The sequence below is a fragment of the Danio aesculapii genome, chromosome 6, assembly GCF_903798145.1.
Source record: "Danio aesculapii chromosome 6, fDanAes4.1, whole genome shotgun sequence".
NCBI classification, from domain to species: Eukaryota; Metazoa; Chordata; class Actinopteri; order Cypriniformes; family Danionidae; genus Danio; species Danio aesculapii.
In genome coordinates this window covers 13,951,499-13,976,438 of record NC_079440.1, presented here as the reverse complement: position 1 = coordinate 13,976,438, position 24,940 = coordinate 13,951,499, and the positions used below count along the sequence as shown (strand labels likewise).

Below are 24,940 nucleotides of genomic sequence, written 5' to 3'. Positions count from 1 at the left end.
CAAGTGAACATACTTGTTTATCTGAAAAACAATGCTGAAGTCAGATATTCTATTTTGAAAATGTGCGTTACGTGCTGGAACGCTTGTTTTGGTTCTTTTTTAACCCGCCCAATGCCAGTTTAGCCAATTATATTTCAGCACCCCGCGTTGTCTTGTGGTGGAAACAGAGAATTTTATTCAGTTAGTCAGAAAGGCTCTCAAAGCATGTGCTCGTGACCGAAATGCGACCTCTAGTGGACAGTAGCAGACTCGGAAATGAGACACAGAGTTCCACATTACGTTATTAATTAGCAAATAATATAAATATTATGAACGTAAACATTAGGTGACCCTGTGTCCTAACAACACGCTACATGACGAGATTTGCAGTGATGAGCGATTTGGCTGTTTGCACCAGACGAAACACAACAGAAATTTAAATACAGCCATTCAGAAGCACAGAATATGCACTCACTCATGAAATGGTAAGGTTTATAATCTAATTAATACATATTAAACCTCTTTAATGTTATTAAATGTAGATGCTGAATCACTGGTATGTGTTGGTTTAAATTATTTCACAGTTTTGAAGTTCAATTTAGACAGTTTATTTTATTTTCCAGATCTGAGGTGAACTATCTGCTGCTGCTTTCAGTAGTATGGCAATAAATGTCATGTAAAATGGCATTCAAACTCACATTATTAGCATTTAACACTGAATAAAGCACACAAGGTGTACCTGAGGTGATCATTGTCAGTTTTCTGTTGTTCAGCTGCATTAAATAGAAGCCGTTTCTAATATATCAATTCGAGGTGTTGTTTAGAACAAAAACTAATTTTAATATGGAGAATATTCCTTTTATCACGTGCCGTTGCTTTTATATAGAACATGATTTAAATCAACCTTTAGGCTCGATAGTCAGACTCGCTCCTTTTGGTCCTCAATCTGGCAACCTGCGCTTGCGTTTGTTTTGATCCAGGAATGCAAGACCTATTTCAATCACTGGGTGTCAAACTTACATACTGCACCTTTAAAATTGCAATACAGGGTTAACACCACAAGTGCCATGCTAAACCTCTTCCTGAGCTAACACTGCTTTCAAATTACAGGTGTGAAATGTCTTAACTTGAGGTTGGTTGGAAGTTGGTTGTTGGTGTATTCTATGTGGTTACTATTGGTTTTTGAGGTGTTTTAACGTTGTTGTTGTTACGTGGTTGGTGTTTGCGAGGGCACTAAAATGCGGTTGTTTGTTGGACCAATCCAACAGCATCATCTCAGTTGGCTTTTGATCTTCTGGTCCCTAGAGCCCTTCCTTCCATCAGGCCTTGTTTCCACCTGCTATTAAAATGCCAAGATAAAAAAAATGGTCAGTAGATATTAGATCTGCACAATATATCATTTCAGCATCGATATCACAATATGCGCATCCACAATAGTCACATCACAAAATATACAATGTTGAGTCTGGTTTATAGTTCACCAGGAGCTACAGAATTGTATTAAAATTACTGTATTTATGTGGAATTTATACAGTTTATCGCAAAAAAAAAATCTTACTTAGAATTTTTGTCTTATTTCTAATCCAAAAATCTACATTTCAAAGTGAAAACAAGATAATTTAGCTTTGTTAAGGTAAAAACTCTAAATTTTGACTAAAGTTTACTTAATCTAATAAATTACGAGACAAAGTAAGAAAACATTGTAATTATTCAATTTCTGTTGCTGAATACAGTTAGAGTCCTCTGAAAACCGTCAAACAGTGCTATTCAAACTATCTTGTTTAACTGTATTCCTATCGCAATATTTTCAGCAGAAAAATAAAATATCGCAATTTCAGATTTTTCCAATATCATGCAGCCATAATAGATGAATTGTCATTTCCAGCTGGTATTAACACTAGTATGTGTGTCTTATTTGACTACTTGTGATGGTTTTTATTTGAGACCGTTGCCTTATTTCACACAATATATTCACACTCTACATTGTTCTCATGTAAATAAATATTAGAGTACATAAAACATATAAACTAGATTACATTGTTTAGAGTACATGTAAATCAATCTGCAATCAGATTATTTTGGATTGACAAAAATTGGTGCATGTAAACATAGTCAGTGTAACACAAGTAATATATAAAGAAAAAAAGAGCCTATAAGTTATGTTGGTGACACACAGTAATATCAAAAAGTAAAAAATAGTCAAATTAATACTTGCCTTAGCCAGTGTTAGTGTAGAGGTCAGAGGTTAAGCATTTCCCCCAAGGGGACTGACACTTTTATAAGGGGTAAGATGCAGTGAAGCACATAACCCCCCCAAATACAGATCTGACCCACTCACTAATATTGTTTCCTCTGCCCAACATTCTAATGTGTCATCACTGAAGAGCATGTCAGAAGCCCAGGGGGGTTTCTTGAGATCCGGAAAGCTCAGTGACCCTGTAAAGCACAACACACAAGCAAAAAACTGCTTTCTTTTCATTTGTATTCTATCTCTTTCTTTCTGTCTCTCTTTTGTCACCCCTTTTTTCTGTCTTCTCTGTGGTGACAGTTCAGGTTATCATTTTGGTGACTCAACAGTCCACACCTCCAGTGCCCACAGCAACACTGGCAGGCAGGCATGTTTACTGTGCATTACATGGTCCTAGTGCCTGTTTTTTCTCTCTAAAGCATGAATTTGAATGAACTAGATTTCAAATTCGGAGGGGATTGACATTGTATCTGTTAATAGAAAGTCACCATGAACTATAAGTGATTAAGAAATGTAATGAGACATTTTTTTAATTGTACAAAGGCTTGTAGGGGACCTGTTAGCTTTTCAAAGGAATTTAAGCCATAGATTATATACAAGTCTTAGTATTAACCATGTAATTCCTCTGTTCAGATGAGAACTGACTGTGAAGGCCTACATCTTTCTGGAAGGTTCTGTTTTTATCCACATTTTTTTAAAAATCTCTTTTAAGTTTAAAAATTAATTAAGTCCAACATTGTAGTTTTGAGTTGATGGAAAAAAATACTATTAATAAATTATATAAATTTTTTGCAACACTTAAAAAAAAAAATGTTGTTCGGTGCACTCGAAGAAGCTATAAAACTAGAGAACAATATATTGTATTATTACAAAAGGATTTTCATATCATTTTCTTTGTTTTAACTGTAGTTTAAACTTTACACTACATTGGACAATGTTTGACAGCAATAGGGCTGTATAATGTACTGTTTTAGCATCTAAACTGCATCCAGGCATCAGATCGAATCGAATGTTATTTGTGGATTCATTAAAAAGTCATAATAATAGGCCATGGGCTGAAAGTTTAGCATGTTTTAAGCAAGTTTAAAGTATTTAAGTTAAAGATACAATAGCACATATTTAACCAAGATTAAGGGCCCTATCATACACCCGGCGCAATAAGGCGCAAGACGTGTTTGGCAAGATTTGTTGCTATTTTCAGACCAGCGCGACCCTAATTTTCATGTTTTGCGCCATGTTGTTTAAATAGCAAAGCCGTTTGTGCCATTTTTTGGACTCATGGGCGATCTGGCTAAAATAGAGGTATGTTAAGGTGCATTGTTGGCACCTTGCTATTTTGAGGAACTGAAATAGACTGCGCCACTGACCAACTAAAACTAGGTCTAAACTCCAACGCAGAGTGCGTTAGTTATGCGTTAGTTAAATGCTTACACATTGCTTAATACACAGAGGATGTACAGCAATACACAAATATCTTTACATATGAAAAAAATAAGATGATTAAAATATTACAAAAATTATAATTTTTTACATAAATATAAAAACCACAACCTGCATGCCTTCTTCATGCTTCCATGCCCTTTTTTTCAGTTCCTTCAAGACAATTTCCATTTGTATACTGTTATTATTAATAGCAGTATTATTTATTATTTGCATATTTCAAATGGTTTCAATAAAAACAAGTTTAGATTTGTCCACCTGTCGGGTTTTGGAGACATATTCATCACCATATGGGGCATAAGAATAAGACGTGTGTTTGTAAATAACTCTTTTTTTTGACCACACTTTGTTATTATTGTTCATTTATTCCTTTGCTGGAAATTAGAGCTGAATTTAGAAATAGTTTTGAAACAAATCTTTGCGCTTAACGAACCAAATTAAATATGTAGACTATTGGATGTCTTCAGTGGAGTGCGTACAACACCGTTTCCTTACTCCATGAAAGTAAAGGAGTAAAGTAAAGAGTAAAAGTAAAGAGAAAGAGAAAGTAAAGAGGCCAAATGGAGGAGGCTCATTCTTAATCCTCTCGCTGCAGATGGTCTGTTTAACTATTTTCTCACTAGTGAAGCATTCAGTTTTTCCTCTTACAAAGTCTGCCATGTAAACAGCAAATGCACCATGGCGTGACGCAACTGACTCTTAAAGGGAAAGAGAGATGAGACATTAATTGGTTTAATGCAGGTTATGCTCAGAACACACCCATAACTCATTAAGAGAATAAGCACAACCCTATTAGACCATGCGCCAGGATGCAAAGCGTATTTTTCTGTCCCTAAAATAGCAAATGTGGATTCAGACATGCTTTTAATGCTTTTCCGCCATGCACTTTAGACTTTGCACCTAGATCGTTAAAATAGAACCCTAAAATGTAATTTAATTTGTGCAATTTGCTGTGTTTTATTCAGATTTCGCAGTGTGATTTTAATTTAGATTACTCAGTTTCTGTGCCTGCATTCTATTAAAACTCTTCTGAAGTGCTGTTCATTTCATTTGTATTTATATATGCTTTCAATTAGTTTTTTGCAGATGCATAAAGGTGTTTTCACATTGGTCAAAAACAAAATATCCCTATGACGATTTCTTCTAGTTTTTTGCAGCCCTAAATGGTAATGTCTGTAAAAAGGAATTGACTATGTCCTGCCAGAATATGAGAAGTATATGGGTGTATAAATAATAATAATAATTGTAAAAATCTGCCAAATAAATAGCCACTGAAATTCTCCTAATCTGACATCCTGTGCTTACGGTCAGCAAATCTGGCAGACCCAGCCCTAACCTTGATGTAAAGAGAAGCAATGCTCACTCATTCTTCACCGTCAGGAAATTTAGAAACTATGTGAGAGTAAAACTAAAACTGATGTATTTTTCATCAGTGTAAGTGAACAGAATATTTGTGTCACAACATTAATAACTGAAAAGTGTGAATCTGTGTGTGTGTGTGTGTGTGTGTGTGTGTGTGTGTGTGTGTGTGTGTGTGTGTGTGTGTGTGTGTGTGTGTGTGTGTGTGTGTGTGTGTGTGTGTGTGTGTGTGTGTATGTGTGTGCGCATGTGTTTAAATTAAGTTTTGGTGTGTAATAAATAAATAAATAAAATATTATTAACATCTCAAATAAATATGAAATGTTGAGAAACCACAGTTGAAAACACATGATTTGTGGAGTCATTGCAAAATTTAAACATAAAGTTACTAAAAAGGTTGTAGTTTGCATGCATTTTAGGGCCTGTGACTGCTTAAAGCATTCAGGCACAAGAAATTATTTTTAAAAATCTCTTTTAAGTTTAAAAATTAATTAAGTCCAACATTGTAGTTTTGAGTTGATGGAAAAAAATACTATTAATAAATTATATAAATTTTTTGCAACACTTAAAAAAAAAAATGTTGTTCGGTGCACTCGAAGAAGCTATAAAACTAGAGAACAATATATTGTATTATTACAAAAGGATTTTCATATCATTTTCTTTGTTTTAACTGTAGTTTAAACTTTACACTACATTGGACAATGTTTGACAGCAATAGGGCTGTATAATGTACTGTTTTAGCATCTAAACTGCATCCAGGCATCAGATCGAATCGAATGTTATTTGTGGATTCATTAAAAAGTCATAATAATAGGCCATGGGCTGAAAGTTTAGCATGTTTTAAGCAAGTTTAAAGTATTTAAGTTAAAGATACAATAGCACATATTTAACCAAGATTAAGGGCCCTATCATACACCCGGCGCAATAAGGCGCAAGACGTGTTTGGCAAGATTTGTTGCTATTTTCAGACCAGCGCGACCCTAATTTTCATGTTTTGCGCCATGTTGTTTAAATAGCAAAGCCGTTTGTGCCATTTTTTGGACTCATGGGCGATCTGGCTAAAATAGAGGTATGTTAAGGTGCATTGTTTTAAAAAGCTTAAAGCATTAAAGCATTGAATGCTTAAAGCATTCAGGCACAAGAAATTATAATGTTTGTAATTTTAAGAAAGATTCATTTTATTTATGTATATACAATAAAAACTATACAGTGTTATTTTACATTTGATCATTACATTTTTGCCTGAATTACAGCTCGACTCCAAGAAAAATACTGTTAAATTTCTATTTTTGCACCAATGTATTTATCAATGCTTGTGGTTTGGTTTATTATATATTTTTCACATGCGCTAAAATCATTCTAAAATTATGAATTATTTCCCAATAGAGCCATTTATTTCATCTGGTGTATTGCAATATGTATCGCAGAAAATAAAATATCGCAATGTCAGTTTTTTTTTACAATATCGTGCAGCCCTAATGAATACTTAACATTCATTCATTCATTTTCTTTTCGGCTTAGTCCCTTTATTAATCAGGGGTCACCACAGTGGAATGAACCGCCAACTTATCCAACATATGTTTTATGCAGTGGATGCTGTTCCAGCTGCAACCCATCACTAGGAAACATCCATACACTCTCATTCACACACATACACTATGCTAAGGAACAACTAACTGGACCATCAGATGAGAGGAAGGGTTTAGAGACACTAGTTCCTTAAATCAACCATTTAGTCAATGCAAAAGAACAAAAATAAATAAAATAAAATAAACCTGCAAATGTATGTTATAAGAATATTAGGACTAGAAATTGCTAACAGTCAAACAAATTCTAAAATTACTCCAAAAACCAAAATCTACAATGTAATATATACAGTTGAAGTCAGAATTATTAGCCCCCTTTGATTTTTTTTCCCTTTTAAATATTTCCCAAATGATGTTTAACAGAGCATGGAAATTCTTACAGTATGTCTAATAATATTTTTTCTTCTGGAGAAAGTTTTATTTGTTTTATTTTGGTTAGAATAAAAACAGTTTTAATTTTTTAAAATCCATTTTACGGTCAAAATTATTAGCCCCTTTACGCGATATATTTTTTCCCGATAGTCTACAGAACAAACCATCGTTATACAATAACTTGCCTAATTACCCTAACCTGCATAGTTAACCTAATTTACCTAATTAAGCCTTTAAATGTCCTTTTAAGCTGTAAGTGTCTTGAAAAATATCTTGTCAAATATTATTTTCTGTTATCATGGCAAAGATCAAATAAATCAGTTATTAGAAATGAGTTATTAAAACTATTATGTTTAGAAATGTGTTGAAAAAAATCTTCTCCCCGTTAACCAGAAATTGGGAGAAAAAAATAAACAGGGGGGCTAATAATTCAGGGGGGCTAATGCTTCTGACTTCAACTGTATGTATTAAGAATGACAGCATTAGATGGTATGTATTAAGAATAAGAATAAAGACAATTCAACATCATTGACTATATCCTCAGTATATGTTTCATTACATGAGGTCACACTGCACTTTTCGCCCCATAGACTTTCACTCAAATACATGCAAATGCTGTAGACCGGAAACGCAAGCTCATGCGACAAATTTTACATGCCGCTGCGCTAAGTTTAAGCTTGGTGAACTCTGATCACGTGGTAAAGTCATACCACACGATTCCATGAGACCATCAGAAAATTGAAAATATGGTGCAATTACTCGCTTTATTAATGTCTAATTTTCACAGTGCCATCAGACAGAATTTCGCATGCTCAAACTCAATGCTAGGAGGTGAAAATTCAACTGAGTCTTGAAATCCTGAAATTGTATTTCCATTTTGAATTTTGTCAAAGGTTACTTGTTAAAGACTAGTTAAAATAAGATGGCACTAGAGACTGTTGAAGATAATCTGCATGTTAAAAATAGCCTCAATGAGCATTGTGTATTGTTTCATTGTACTAATGTTTTTGTTATTACACCTGTTAGGAGGACGCTTTTGTCAAATCTGACATGAGTATTTGCACTATTAGCTTTGTTCTTGTATTCCTCCTTTTCTTCCATCAATCCTTCAGCACTCTTTTCTTCGACTTCCTGTCCTTTTCTGCTTTTACCCCTACCCCATTTTTATAAATAGATCTCTGTGTCTAGTGAAAAACTATTTGGGCTGGCTCTCTCCAGTAACCAAGGCTGCTGTTGCTTCAGACTGTGGACTTGCCAAAGTGGCACAGTTTGGGTCTGTATAATCATTTATGCCCATATTAAGAGCTGAAGAGCACAAGAGATTGGTCAAAAAAGGTTTATTACCTGATAAACAATTAAGAACAAACCCTTAAAACTCATAGATGAAAATGTTGGTGTGCCGTGTATACACGAACACGATATATGTTATGTCAAAACTGAAATGTAATTTAGATGTTAAGTATTTGGGGCGGTGCAGTGGCGCAGTGGGGAGCAAAGTCGCCTCACAGCAAGAAGGTCGCTGGTTCGAGCCTTGGCTGGGTCAGTTGGCTTTTCTGTGTGGAGTTTGCATGTTCTCCATGTGTTCGCGAGTGTTTCCTCCGGGTCCTCTGCTTTCCCCCACAAGTCCAAAGACATGTGCTGTAGGTGAATTTAATAAGCTAAATTGGCTGTACACTGAAAAAAATTATTCAAAGATTCAAAGATTGGATTTACTCCATTTTTTTACGTTAAGTGGTTGTAAACAATTTATTTGAGCTGAATTTAAACAAACAAATTAAGTTGAACATTATTAAATTTAATTTGTTTGTTTAAATTCAACACAAATAAATTGTTTGCAACAGTTTTGCATGCAACACTTTTTTCAGTGCACTGTAAAAAATGCAGGGTTCCACACAATTCATTCATGTTGTCCCAACCCAAATCCAATAAGTTAACTATTGACAATTAAGTGGACTGAACATAAAGCAATTACGTTGTTCCAAAAACAAATTGTGTCAACAAGAATTGTGTTGTTTCAGCTCATTTTAAATAAGTAATTTGAACAAGCAGCAAAAAAAGTCATTTTTGAGTGCAGGATACAAATACGAATTTAAACCCAATCCTTCATCCTTTAGAAGTGCATGCTAAATGTGTTTGCGTGTTTGCGTGGTGTTCTGGGTGCTCTGCTTTCCCCCACAAGTCCAAAGACATGCGCTATATGTGAATTGAATAAACTAAATTGGCCATAGTGTAGTGTATGTGTGTGAATAAGAGTGTATGGGTGTTTCCCAGTGATGGTTTGCAGCTGGAATGACATCCGCTGCGTAACACATATATGCTGGATAAGTTGGCGGTTCATTCTGCTGTGGCGACCCCAGGTTAATAAAGGGACTAAGCCGAAAATAAAATAAATGAATGAATAAATGTTTTATGGGTGGCTCAGTGGTTAGCACTGTCACTGCAGGGGCATCCGCTGAGTAAAACATATGCCAGAGTAGTTAGCGGTTCGTTCCGCTGTGGCGACCCCTGATAAACCAGGCACTAAGCCAAAGGAAAATGAATGAAAGAATGAATGTTTTATTTTAGTTTTATTAAGTTAGGGCTGTGCGCAGTGGGTAGCACGTTCGCTGCACAGCAAGAAGGTCTCTGGTTCGAGCCTCGGCTGGGTCAGTTGTTTCGTTTCTGTGTGGAGTTTGCATGTTCTCCCTGTGTTGGTGTGGGTTTCCTCTGGGTGCTCCAGTTTCCCTCACAAGTCCAAAGACCTGCACTATAGGTGAATTGGGTAAGCCAAATTGTCCGTGGTGTATGTGTGTGAATGAGAAGCGTGAGCTAGAAGGGCATCCGCTGCGTAAAACATATGCTGGATAAGTTGGCGGTTCATTCCGCTGTGGCAACCCCAGACTAATAAAGGGACTAAGCCGAAAAGAAAATGAATGAATGAATTTTTAGTTACCAACAATACATGAAATAGTGTATTAAAATAAAGTGTGAACAAGGTTATGCAATGACAGGTGACAGGAGCCTCAGCAGGGGTTTTACAGTACAGAAGTTCATTTGATATGTCATCCCTATTACATCTGTTCCACTGTCATAGCAGAATTCAGTTAGCTGATTTCTCTCTTCATGGTGACATGAATTGGGTGTCCTCTCTCTCTCTCTCTCTCTCTCTCTCTCTCTCTCTCTCTCTCTCTCTCTCTCTCTCTTTCTGAGGAAGTCAGCCACTGGAGATGTGTGACCTATATTTCCTCAGCAGCTTCATTTGAAAGCCAGTGCCTTGATTCGTTCCAGTGCGAATCTCTCTCTCTTTCCCTTTCTCTATGTGCGTGTGTCATCCTCGCTCTTCCTCTGCTATTTCTCCTCTCTTTCTATTCAGCTGTAATACACTCATTTTTACTGGTTGTTTGTAGTAGAGGGTTATACATGAGCTTTCTCCAGTTTTAAATTTTCTTATTTTTCTTTTCCTTTTATTTTTTTTTACCCATTTTCAATTCAACTTCTGTTGTCAAAGTAAAATATTTTCTCTGTGTACTCTGATTTCCTCCTTGCACTAATTTGGTTTCTGTTAAATAGCTTAAATTAGGTCTGATTATTGTTGATTGCTGTATCATCAGAGCATCTTCTTATTTATCACACTGTGTAAAATGAAATAATTTAATATTTTTAATACTTATTTTATACTTGTTAAAACCATGGTTTCCGACTTCAACTGCTTTTGTTCAGTTTGGCTAAAAGTATATTACACTATAGAAAATGATTTAATAGTATTATAGCTAGCAGAAGGTTGTGCAAATCTCATTCTACCACAGATGATGCACGTGTGCCCCTTCCTGTGTCTCCATTCTTCCTTTTGCTCTCTCACATACTGGCTGCATTACAGCCTGCAGAAATCATTGTGGCTTTTACTATACATACAGTATATACAGTTGAAGTCAGAAATATTAGAATTATTATCAAAATCGAATTGCCATTTGAAATGTTGTGATTAGATAATCGCAAGAGGCTTCGATATGAAGTATAATAATATTAATTTAATTTCCCCCACCCAGAGTAAATGAGTGACTGCCCTCTGTGTGTGACAATCTTACTAGCCAACTGAGTGAGCACACTTTCGTTCTGCCCAATCAGAATTGGAAAGGAAATTGCAGAATTGCAAACAGGAAAGCGCGGACGAGTGGGATGATGGCGTCTGTCGCTTCAGAAGCATTAATAGACGAATTAATATAAAAAAAACAGCACATCGATAATATTGGAATATTTTGGTTTCAAAGTCACGGATACCGAACAAAAACAGGTAATTTGTAAGAGCTGTCGCAGAATTGTTGCCACAGCACGAGGAAATACAACAACCAGCACCTAAAAAAGCACCACAGGCGGCAATATGAGGAGCGTCTTGCTAAAAAGTCAACTGAAAGCATTGCCAATGACACTCAATCTAGTAGCAAGAAACAGCAAAGTACATTTTTAGTTGTTTACGACTGTTACACCATATGAAAAAACATCACAATGGCACCAGGAGATAACTAACATAACTCACGACCTCGCTAACCTTACTGTGCCTTTTAATGCAGTGACCAAAGAGGCATTTAAAAACCTCATCCAAATGCTGGATAGGATTTACACTTCCGACTCGCACCTATTTTAAGCCATTTTGCTGTATCACAGCTGTACATTGAATGATGTGATATTTTGTGTAGAATCTGTGATAATGATTTAGTTTTTAGACAGTATAAGCAACAGAATGGCTCTTACCAGCCATGTTTGTTTGCTGAGTGTTCTGTATTTTTATAATTGTTATTTTTTTTGATACTATCTCCCTAATTTGAGTTGAACTTAAGGCCATTTTATTTGTTTTTACTATTTATTCTAGAGAAACAATGTAATGTTTAATTTCTGAATATTTAAAAACAAATTTCAATAAATATTGGAGTTAATATCTTTTCAGTTTCTTTTTTTTAACTAACACTCACCGCATTTTAGCGGTAAGAAGCTACGATACGGTTTATTGAGCTGAAGCTTGACTACAAAATTAAATGGCAAATCCAATCAAAATCGCAATATCCATCAAAAAAATCGCAATTAGATATTTTCCCCAAATCGCATAACCCTAAAGTGAACATCCCACTTTCATATCATAGCTAATTTAGCTTTTAGCATGATGTTGAGTTGTAAGAAAACTAATATTTTCCTCTTGTTTTTTCAAATATTTTATTGACCTGTACGCATTAAGTAACACTTTGGCTTGTGTCTTTGGGAAATTAAATGTTTTTTTTAAATAAAGGGATAGTTCACCCACCATCATTTACTCATTCGTTCACCCAAAAACAGTTGCTTCTCGTTGACTTACTTATATTTTTTCCACATTATGGATGTTATTATGGACCATCAGCTGTTTAGCTCTTCACTTTTTTCTCAATAGCACTTATTCACTGTTGCTCTTATAGTTGTGTAAATTGCTTCCTTGTCCTCATTTGTAGGTCGCTTTGGATAAAAGCATCTGCTAAATGACTAAATGTAAATGTAAATATATTATTTTGTGTTTCGCAGAAGAATGAATTTAATTCCGATATGGGACAACCCATGAATCTAACCATAATTAAAAGGTTTATATCATTTCAAATATAAAAATTTAAGGTTCAAAACAAGGCATAAATATAACGTTAACTGATAGTTCAGCCAAAAAAAGTTGAATTCCATCATCATACTCTCCCTTTACTTGTTTCTAACCTTTATGGGATCCTTTGTTCTGTGAAACACATTAGAAGATCTTTTGAAGAAAGCTGGAAACCTGTCACCACAGACTTTCATAGTACTTAATTGTCCTACTATGCAAGTCAGTGGTTACAAGTTTTCATCTTTCTTCAAAAGATCTTTTGTGTTCAACAGAAGAAATCTACCCATAATGGTTTGAAACCACTTGAGGATGAGTAAATAGCACATTTCATTTTTGGGTAAACTATCCCTTTAAGAAAACTGAATAAATACTTTTTTTTAATTAGTTAAAGGTTTCATATTTCAACTGTAGCTGTGTAATAAGCAGGATAATCTTTCCTGATCCTGCCTATCAGGATTTATTTTCCAATATTATATAAATTATCCCTCCTTTAAAATCCTGCAGCCAATATTTGCTTCAGTTGCATCCATATAAACATATATTACAAGATCAGAAGCAGGACATGCAGTGACTATGAAGCCTCACGATGTAGACAGAACCCTACACAGCAAATTCTGGTCTTTGGAATAAACTCCCTGGGAGTTAAAATCAACTCAATCTGAGTGTACATGCGTGACCATCAAAAGTACTCCCCTGCAGAGTTAAAATCACTCTGCTTTTGGAGTTGAATTTTAACACACTTTTTTTAGTTAAAATTTAACACTTTCTGGAGTTAAAATTGTAATCCTATAGAGAGTACTTTTATGTTTGGGCATAATATGAACTCCTTACCAATGTTAAAATGTAACACTTCTTAGAGTTAAAGTGTACTTCAAACAATATATATATATTTTTTATAAAAATGACTGAACTGATGCAATACTCTTTACTTACTGCTTTTATTTAAGCAAATCCACACATTAGATTTGGAAATTCTATCAATGGACACACTTTGAAATTAATTGTCATCATAGCATTAAATCTAACAGCAAAACATTTACAATTAATATGTTTCAGCAGCTATTGCCAACTAAAACCAATGGCTTAGTAAAGTTGCATAAGACAATCAACACATCACATTATATAAAATTAACTTTGCAGGAAAAAAAAGCAGCAAAAAATATGTAGTCACATTCCTTAATCACAGTCAACTCTGCTGGCTTTGAAGTTCGAATTTGCTCGATATTCTGAAACAAAGAAAAAAAATTATTTAGAAAGATAACCTAAATTAGACCTATTTTTTAAAAACAAAAAAACTTACATTAATAACTGTGTTAATACTTGAAAATGCATTAATTTTCTAACGTTATTTTGTAATGTTTACAGTATAAGATCTATTTATATGAAAATAAAAAACAAACAAACTTACATTTTTTTAGACACCTGACCATTAAAGTTTTAATAATTTGAGATCCAGAATCACTGCTGCTTAAACTGCTTGACACTGACAATGCATCTGTCAGACTTGGGGAGGAGGGCACTTCAACAACCCCTTGCTGCAGGACAGTCAAATCTGATAAAAAACAACAACAACACGGCTCAGCAAATGGTTCTGAAATGCACACTTTTTCACTCTCACAGTCATGACACAAACTTTCAAAATCTATGAAAATGTTCTTAAATAACCTACCATCATCAGTGTGGATGACATGTTTCTTTGGTTGTTGCAAGTTGTGGAAATATATGCGCATCCACCTCTATGCCATGGTCATCTGTGACTTTCGATGCTGTATCCTCTGGTATCACAAACATCTGCTGGACTACACCATAACAACAATGAATAATTTATCAAATAAATTTCAAAATGACTGTTATTATTATTATTTTAAAAAAAAATACTCTTTGTGATACTAAAACTCACCCGCACTGAGAAAATCCAAGAAACAATCTTCTTCCAGTTTAATATATTTTGTCTTGCCTCCAAATTGCACTTTTATCAGCATCGTGACTTGAAATAAAAGGAATATGCGTTAACAACTAGTTAGTGTGATATATATATATATATATATATATATATATATATACATATACATATACATACATATACATATATATATATATATATATATACACATACACACACTGAAAACAGCTGAAAACAGCATACTCTCATGGTCACAACTAAATCATGATACACTCTGAAACGTTTCATGAGCAATATTACACATATTAAATCTTACAGACATAAAGCTGTATTGCTGGATAAAATATATTGACATTACCTCATTGTGTAAGTTAGCCTATTTGAAAAGTGCAGCAGGTTTCTCCATCTGATCAAGTACCACTTCTTTTTGACAGCAGAACACACATTTTTTAGAAACACAGGGAGAGAGAAGATTATTAGTTAGTGTTAGCTTGTTCACATCCACAACATTTTTAAAAATACTGCACAAAACAGCCACATTGGAAAAGCTAACATGCTAGATGCTAAGTTAGCCACATGCGGTCACTTTAGCCTCACAGTACAAAATGAAACAGCTACAGCAAAACACATTTTTGTCACAAAATATCAAACATTTTGAAAAAGCTTTTATAATTGTATAACAATGCACTTTTACCTACCTCCCAACGAAGAACATAACTCCAGTTCTCATGTGCTGCTCGGCAGAGTTGTGTAATGGTGGACTTTCAAAAAATTTAACTCCAGTAAGAAGTTAAAGCACGTTCCTGAACACCAGCGAATGAACTCCAAAATACAACACAGCAGGGAGTATCCCATAACACAAAATTGTGTTAAAGTTTAAAAATAAACTACAAAAATTTAACTCTTTCACACTTTTTTGCCTAACTCCTAATTTTTCAACTCCAGAAATTTGCTGTGTAGAGAAAGCCTGGGCTGCATGTGTGTATCCTTCAGTCTTCAGTTAGAGAGACCAGCAGAGAGAAGCACTGAGTAAAGTTCTCTCTTTAGTGACCCAGATCAGCCGCCTCCACCTCCGCCTGCTTGCGCAGAGCAGATCTGACAGACCCGCTCCAGGGAAAAGTGCAAATCTCTTTCTACCACAGATGATGCACGTGTGCCCCGTTCTGATCCATTCCTCCCTTTGCTCTCTCTGTACATCATTATATGGTCTAGTCATTGTTCAGGTCCCTTGTGTGTAATTAAAACGTTCTCACGTAAAGTCTCACTCATCTGGAGCGCTAGGTTTTCTTTTATTCAAGTTGTCATATTTGAGACTGTCAGAATATGAAGTAAACCCCATGCAGAGAGAAACCAGGGTGCCTGAATACCAACATTAAGTCTCTGTCTCTGATCTGTGCAGGGTTTTATCCTGGGCACATATTTAAGACAGAATGCTGCTAAAGTTGGGACTCACTTTTTTATATTAGGAAATAGGTTTGCATAGGTTTGATATAGGTTTGCAGTGTCTGTTTGACAGTATTCACGTCATATTTCACACTGTGAGTAAATGTTAGTTTTCTAAACCATTTAATTGTTTCTTAAGCATGTACAATTGCCAGATAAATCTATTCTACTTTGTTGAAAAATGGCATTATTATATATATATATATATATATATATATATATATATATATATATATATATATATATATATATATATATATATATATATATATATATATATATATATATATACCAGCCCATGGCTAATATATATATAATATATGAATCGCCAACTTATGCGGCACGTTTTTATGCAGCGAATGCCATTCCAGCCTCAACCCATCCGTGGGAAACATACACACTCATTCACACTCATAGAATACGGACAATTTAGCCTACCCAATTCACCTGTACCGCATGTCTTTGGACTGTGGGGGAAACGCAGGGAGAACATGCAAACTCCACACAGAATAATTTTTCTTCTGGAAAAAGTCTGATATTGTTTTATTTCGGCTAATAAAATCAGTTTTTTTATTTTTAAAAAACATTTTGAGGTCATTATTATTAGCCCCCTTTTTTTCAAGCCTAAATTGCTCTGATTGGTCATTGGTCAATTATTTATTGTATGTGTTATTTGTGTTGCATTTTTTACAATATATTTGGTTTCAAATCATGATTTATACATTCAACAAAGGACATACCAGTCTTCTACTATATTTAATTAGCAGGCCATATGTGTGTGAAGGTGTATTTTTGTGTAGATGTTAACTCACCTGAGACTCATCCCCATCTGTTCATACCAATAGCAAACAGAGAAAAGGCAGAAACAGGAATTTTTTGAAATTGGAAATATAGTACACTGATGACTGTATAAAAATTTTAAATAAATAAGCATTAGAGAAACTCAAATAAAGGGTACTGTTGAATGAGGTTTTTTAAAAATTTAGTAAAGACAATATTTTGCTTCTTACTGACAAGCATTGGTTGTTTGTCCAGACTTTGGTCATTGAGAACTGAAACTTCTTTTACGGTATGTTTTTAATAAAAAGAGAGGGTGACTGAATATTTACAAAATTTTGAGGTAGATTATATTGTTTATATATATATATATATATATATATATATATATATATATATATATATATATATATATATATATATATATATATATATATATATATATATATGTATGTGTAAATTATACAATTTTATTTTAAACAAACTGTAAAATGTATCAAGATCATATATATAAATTGTACAATTGTACAAATTTTTGTACAATATAAAATATGTTAATATGGGTATGTTTCGTTGCACCTTTCTGATGCCAAATCCATTAGAGGGCACTGTCTACATTTTAGTGAATCTGAAATACTTTACTTAGAGAATGTTTTGTTGTTGCTGTGTTCCATTCATAAGGGCAAATCCCTATGTCCTAATCCCTTCAAAGAGTTTTCCCTCCGGAGTGACAATTTTGAAGGGATGAAGAGTGTAGGGGTCAAAAAAAAGGTTCTTTTTGCAGTGCACTTCTGTACCATCTTAATGAGATAATCATAGCCGCATGGCTTCAACATACTTGAATGTCTGTATTTTGACATGTTTGTATTTTGCCTATGTATGGATGCTTGTATGTATTTATAATTTTCATTTATTTTATAATTATTGTACTCTGTTTGTATTAATAGCTTTGTTAATAAATATTACACTACTTGCCTAGAAAAACACTATACTTACATTTATTGGTAAAGTCAAAGTTGTCATTCTGTGACACAAAACAACTTTCCTGGGTTTTACTCATTTTAAGGTAGAAATAAGTCACAACATTTATACATTAAAAGAACCAAGAAATAATAAAAACAGAAAAAACATGTAGATTACTTTAAAGCAATTTCTTTTAAAGTGTCCATTAGTTGTACCCTTTAAAATCCTTCATTGCGAAGGGCCCTTTGAAGTGTAGAGTCTTAAGCACTTTGGTTTGGAACGACACTTCAATATGGCATTTTTGCGTGTCATTCCCTGGAAACCTTCCCTAAACCCAAGCAATAATGTTTTCCAAAGCAAATGTAAGAGAAAAGTGCATCATGGCCAAATAGTTTTATATTAATTTTATATGGTTTTTACCATGCTTGACCAGACTTGAGCCAGAGCAATCTGCATCAACTTGCAATGTGAGCTTCCAAGCAAACTAACCACATCAGAAAAATTGTCCTTATGGAGATAGATGGGTGAGGTAAACATAATTGATTAAAAATTATAGACACCGTTAAGATAAGTGGTGGTGTTGTGCAAAGAACTGCATAAAAATAACCCTTTGATAGTCTATAATATATATTCCTGTAAATATCATTAGTGTAAAAAAGAACAAAAGTCGTTGGGGCTATTCTTGCTTGAGACTTGCTTTGTTTACCAAATAAGTGGATCTAGTAATAATGTAAAAATAAAACAGGTAATAATAAAAGTTAAAAACGTGTTATTTTTTATTTCATGCGCAGAAATAGCAAATAATGTCCGCAGATTCTGTCTGGCCCTACCCATAACATTCATTTTTACCTAGAAACTGCAGTCAAATGTAGGTTGAAGTGTATTTTTGAGGTTTTACAAAAATGTAAAAATGCTGAAGCACGTGTTTACACAGAGCCTATGTTGGCTTTGTTTGATCAAGAACTGTCTCCTTTAACAGAATGTGACAGGCTAACCTGATGTAGCCATGCTGTCTGAGGCTGAGACAACATGCTGAGAGTTGGCAGGTGCTAACAACACTGACAGAGTGACGGATTTCCAAATAATATTTTCATGTGGCTAATATCATAACCATTTATGACACAGAATTCACTATACTCAAATGGCCAAAAAAAGTCACCAGACCTCAGTCCAACAGGCCACATTTTTAATATCATGGATGTGGAGCCGATAAATCTACAGCATCTGTGTCATGCTGCCATGCCAGTATGGAACTATGGGAGATCTGAAAGCAAAATGGTGTCCAGCCTTTGAACACTACACAATATATGCTATACTTTCTGTATATTCATAAATACCAACCTGAGTATTGTTCAACACAGGTTCATTCTGAAAATGTAGCCCTACAGACGTTTCTGGAGACCGCGAAATATGTAGCCAGAGGTACATATGGCTGCATTTCATTTTTTTAAACGAACGCTACGGGTGGTGTGACGCCGTTCCTTTTCGCACTTACCAGCTGAAAGCTTACCTCAGTATGGACGGCATTACGGCTGCAACCAGTTTGTCCTGTTAGCGCGGCATGTACGTCGGCGGACTTGAGATGCAGAGAGGAGTTGACCACAACAATGGGGTTCGAGTCTGTTGAAGAACGGATCCAGAAAGCAGGTAAGACAAAAACAGAATCCAAAAAATAAAATAAACAATTTAATAGCAGGGTGAGAATGTGGTAAAATCTGAAAACGTGGTAAAAAAAATCAGACGAGGCCTTTTTTTTTTTTTTTGGTTGCTTTTGAAACATGTTGGTTGGGTTTAGGGAAGTGGGTTGGCGGGTCAATTGATAAAATTGGTTGAGTTTAGGGAAGGGGGAGGGTGGGTCAGTCGATCGATTGCTCAGTCAGTCAAAAAGTCTGTCAAAAAGTCAGTCGACCGCAGCCTCTGATGGGTTTACGTGAGCACAGCAGGCGCGAATGGCACTCGTGAGGGAAATTTGAGATCTCAAAAAGTGTACGCAGTGGCCTCTCGTGGATTTGCGAAATCAAAAAATGCAGAAAAATGTGCCGCCGGGACATATTTCGCGGTCTCCAGAAACATCTGTAGAGGTACGTTTTCAAAATGAGCCTAGGTTGGTATTGTTGCTGACTATGTCCATCCTCTTATGACCACTTCCAGCAGGATAACACGCCATGTCATAAAGTGCGAATCATCTCAGACTGGTTTCTTGAACATGACAATGAGTTGACTGTACTCAAATGGCCTCCACAGTCACCAGAACTCAATTCAATAGAGCGCATTTGGGATGGCATAATTTTGTTTTCTGTATTATCTATAAAGGCATTCAAAAGCCAGTCCAGTGCGTCTTCAATCAGCCCAAATGGAAAACCTCATGTTAAATCTGTAACCTACTGCCCTGTCCAGTCCACTATTGGCCTACTTCACACCCAGCACCTGCTGCCAGGACCCTGCCCTCTGTTGCCATGGCAGCGAGTGCTGGTGCTAAACCCTCTGATGAAGAGGTGGGATTACTGTAACACAGTGTGTTATTATGGTGATTATAGTGCCTTTATAATGCTCCTAAAGGCCAAGATCTGAATCTTCCTAGGGACATTTAGTAGGAAATTTCTCTTTTTATGTCTATGAGACTGTTTGAAGAATCCTATACTAACTGCACAAGCCTGCTTGTAGCCCTTTGCTAGATTAGCAGCTTGTGTTTTCTCTTTCTTGCTGGCTTTATAGTGCTATAATTATCAGAACGCAAACAGCAAGGCCCGTGATGTAATTAACTCCCCTTGTCATTAAAGCTGCAGCTTTGGCTTTCCTTATTTAGCATCGCTCGTTTCCCCTGTGATTTTACCCCGCTGTTATTAGAGCCAAAATGGATGACTTCACAAGTGCTAACCAAGTTAACCCAGCACTTTTTTGGGTCACTTATAAGGAGACAAACAGCTATAGTTCTTCTTAGGAATGAGTGAATGCCACAGTATGACCACGTCTCATATTAAACCAACATTAAGACAAACAGAATTATACAAGAGGAGCATTTTGCATGTTTTATAAAAGTAGTATAAAATATTTTGGGTATTTTCTGATAAGGATACTTAAATAATGTTTAGCAGAGTGTGTTTCTGTGCTTGTGTCTTGTTGGTTTAGTAACAAAATTATATTTAACTGTCTGATATTACTTAAAGGGTTAATTTTAGGGCGAGGTTGATAAATTAGATTTTATTGAATTGCGATAAAATTGATGTCAATAACAATAATAAGCTCTGGAGTTTTTTACTTTTATATTGATCTAAGAGCCAATCACACAGCAGAATGTGCAACAATGGAAATCTAAAAGTGTGTTGATATTAGAGATGTAACGAAAATTTATCGACCGAAAATATGTTATGCCATTCAATGGACCCTCTTTTATTTAATTTTTGTGGCTTTAGTCATTGTTGGGGTACTGTTTTAAATCTGGAAGCATTAAAAACCTATATCGAAATATAAATCGTTATCGTTCTATATGGATAATAATTATCTTGATTGCATTTTTGCCATATCGCCCAGCCCTAGTTAGTTCCCCCAAAAAGGATTTAAAAATGACCTATGGTTTACTCAACTTCAAGGCACCCTATGTGTACATGACTTTCCAGCCTGATACGTGAACCAGTACTAAATATGACATAAACTCGCTGGGAATACGTGCTTGAGCCTACATTTTTGTGAAATAAGACATTTGACTGTAGTTTTGAGGTATAATTAATACTACGGGTCAGTATGATTCCAATAAACTTTGATTATTTTTACATGACTTATTATGGACAAATTCCCAGAGATGGGTTGCGGCTGGAAGGGCAATAAAGGGACTAAGCCGAAAAGAAAATGAATGAATGAATAAATTATGGACAAATAAAAGATTTTTTATCATTTATCAGTGGTCCTCAACCTTTTTATCACCACAGACCAATCAACGCTTGACAATTTTACCGCCAACCGGGCGGGTGGTGCGGGGAGTGGTGTTGGGGGAGCTGTGTTTCGTAGGTTGACCATCAACCGTTTTCTCAGAGGATGACAAGCTGACAAAATATTGCTGTCTCTCTGTTACAAGTTTTGTTTATGGAGAAAATTACAAGGCACTGCAGTGTTTGTCTGAGATAACAAGCTGAAGCTGATCGGTCAATTCTTGTCACGTGACTCACGATGCACTTGCGGGATTCATTCAACTAGATGCTTCTGGAAAGCGCGATCGCGTTACACTGCTTGTGCGCGCAAGTCGTGCACCTCCATTGGAAACAACAAACTTGTCCTTCACTGGGCCTTTTACCCTCAGCAAAGAAACTTTCTAAAGACGTCTGTTTCTTACTCATTTTGCTGCTTGTTGGTTAAATTTGGCTACTCAAGTGACCGAGATGTAACTGAGAGAATATGGTCAATTTTCAAAATAAAAGACTTTTCAAAATAAAAATTGTTCAGACTCAGATAATAATTAAAATGGAAAAAAATTTATGATTTCCCAGAGGTTGTGGACTGCTGGTCTATGATTTGTAATTGAATACGTTTGTCTCCACTATCTATCTCCATTTAGACAACTTTTCCCCTGTTGTGCTCCGTTTACTTGATAGCTTTGTACATTGTACTTGTGATGCAGATCACTTGGGCTCAAATCCGGTGAAGCGCGGTTCAACAAAAGAGATAAAAGCAGATTTACAAAAATGTAGATAGCGCATTCAAGTTGATTTGACATCTGAAATGTGCAATGAAATGTACCTGGTGAAACGTATTTGATGTTTTTGCAAAAATGTAGGCTGAGGCATCAATTTCCATTCAGCCTAATTGGCTAAATGTATTATTATCTTTTTTTGTTCTGGATCAAACAAAGTAGAACCAGGCTAAAGATGTGAACACAACCTTTAAGATCCATAAAGTATTCAATAAGTTTAACATTATTCAAAGTTTACTAATAATAGTAATAGACACTGAGATTGTAAGAGAGAACAATGCAAAATTGTCAGGACTTGTTGCAGAAATGTTGCATACAGTAACTCTGCTCTGTTCTGAAGTCCATAAACACATATTCCCACACCGTCAAGAAAACATATATCTTTTTTTAGGATAGACAATTAACTCCTTGACTGCCTCCGTGAACCGCTTGACCGTTTAAATCACTGTCTTGCTCTTCTTCCGAATGCGTAAATCTGTCAGCAGGTCATTAAAAGGATGCTGTGGCAGGGAAGGGGGTCTCCAGACAGGTGTCTCATTTCTTGTCTTCCTCATGTTCTGGCTTTTAAATCAAACTGGAACATGAATGTGAGAGAGACAAGTGATGGACAGCATGGGAGGGAGGAATTTTCAAGTGTACTCACACACTGAAAAAAATAATAGCTCAACCAGTATCAGCCAAAGTCTAATTTGTTATAGCGAAATGTATTCGTTTTTCCTCAAATTAGACTTTGGTTTCAAATTAATCAGAAGTATTCCAAAGACAAAATATTAATACAATAAACATACTGTAATCCAAAATATATTATAAAAACATTGGAAATCATGATTTTTAGACAACATTTTAAGATTAACTTAAATAAAACACATGATTGTTTCTCTTTTGTAAGTGCAGAAGGCCACCTAGCAAAAGCATATGCATAGAAGGACATGGTATAAACTGCATAGCAACAATCTGGAAACCATCTATGTCAAAATAGCAATTTCAGGAAGCATCTCATGTTTTCTCCAGGAAATCTCAAAATTTATTTAGACTTTTTTGCCACAGCCATATCACTCTGAAGCCCAAGACCGGTTACTCACTGATGCTAAGCAGGGCTGAGCCTGGTCAATACCTGGATGGGAGACCACATATGAAAACTAGGTTGTTGTTGGAAGAGGTGTAAGTGAGGCCAGTAGGGGCTGCTCAACCTGTGGTCTGTGTGAGTCCTAATGCCCCAGTATAGTGAAGGGTACACTATACTGTCAGTAAGCGCCGCCTTTCGGATGAGAAATAAAGCAAGGTCCTGACTCTCTGTGGTCATTAAAAATCCTATGGCATGTCTCGTCAAGAGTAGGGGTGTAACTTTGTTGTCCTAGCCAAATTCCCTCCATTGGCCCTTACCCATCATGGCCTCCTAATCATCCCCATCCACTAAATTGCCTGTATCACTGTCTCTCCACTCCACCAAGAGCTGGTGTTTGGTGAGTGCACTGGCGCCATTGTCTTGTGGCTGCCGTCACATCATCCAAGTGGATACTGCACACTGTTGGTGGTGTGGAGAGACCCCCTTCCTGATTGTGAAGAGCTTTGGGTGTATGACCATACACAATAAATGCGCTATATAAATACACACATTACATTACACATTACAATACATTTGTTACTCATCTTTGTTCCAGTTACTGTTTTTACATTAAAGGGCACCTATTACGCAAAGATCCCTTTTATAAGGCATTTAAACACAGTTGTGTGGCAACAGTATCTGAATATATCCCACCTCTAATGGTAAAAATTATATAATCAATTTTTTTTATAATCATACTTAATAAAAAACAGTTTACAGAAACACTTTGATTAGTCCTGTTAATTCATTTTGAATCTGCTGCTATGCTGATTCATAAGCATTTATAGCTCCGCCCCCTTTTGAAAAGAGCACAATCTCATTTGAATTAAAAGCGACAGTCACCAAAACAGCCAACCCAGGCTCATTCTGAAAACGAACCTCTACAAATGTTTCAGGAGACTGTGAAACACGTCCCGGCGGCATGTTTTTCTGCAGTGTTGTTTTCGCAAATCCACAAGAGGCCGCTGTGTACGCTTTTTGAGATCTCAGATTTCACCCACGAGTGCCATTCGCGTCTGCTGTTCTCGCATAAACCCACGACTAATTGTAAACGATCGACTGACCCACCCTCCCCCTTCCCAATTTTATCGATTGACCCGCCCACCCACTTCCGTAAACCCAACCAACACGTTTCAAAAGCAATCCAAAAAAAAAAGAAAAGCCCTCGTCTAATTTTTTTTACCACGTTTTCAGATTTTACCAAATTCTCACCCTGCTATTTACTTGTTTATTTTATTTTTTGGATTCTGTTTTTTGTCTTACCTGCTTTCTGGAATCGCTCTTCACTCGATCCCGTTGTTGTGGTCAGCTCCTCTCTGCATCTCAAGTCCGCCGATGTACATGGCGCGATAACATGACAAACTGGTTGCAGCCAGAATGCCGTCCATACTGAGGTAAGCGGTCAGCTGGTAAGTGCGAAAGGAACGGCGTCACACCGCCCCGTAGCGTTCGTTTAAAAAAAATGAAATGCAGCCATATGTACCTCTGGCT

At 35.8% G+C, this 24,940-nt stretch overlaps 1 protein-coding gene and 1 long non-coding RNA gene across 2 annotated transcripts in view; one reads left to right on the top strand and one right to left on the bottom strand.

Annotated features, from left to right (window-relative positions):
• Window positions 1-24,940, top strand: part of myo10l1 (myosin X, like 1) — a 126,800-nt gene that overhangs the window by 2,630 nt on the left and 99,230 nt on the right. The window lies entirely within an intron of this gene.
• LOC130230537 (uncharacterized) lies at window positions 13,504-15,473 on the bottom strand. The gene is made up of 6 exons (XR_008837960.1): window positions 15,176-15,473; window positions 14,836-14,900; window positions 14,475-14,561; window positions 14,244-14,373; window positions 13,983-14,126; window positions 13,504-13,800 (listed from the first exon to the last, which is right to left on the bottom strand). It is a non-coding gene; the product is annotated as an uncharacterized LOC130230537 (long non-coding RNA).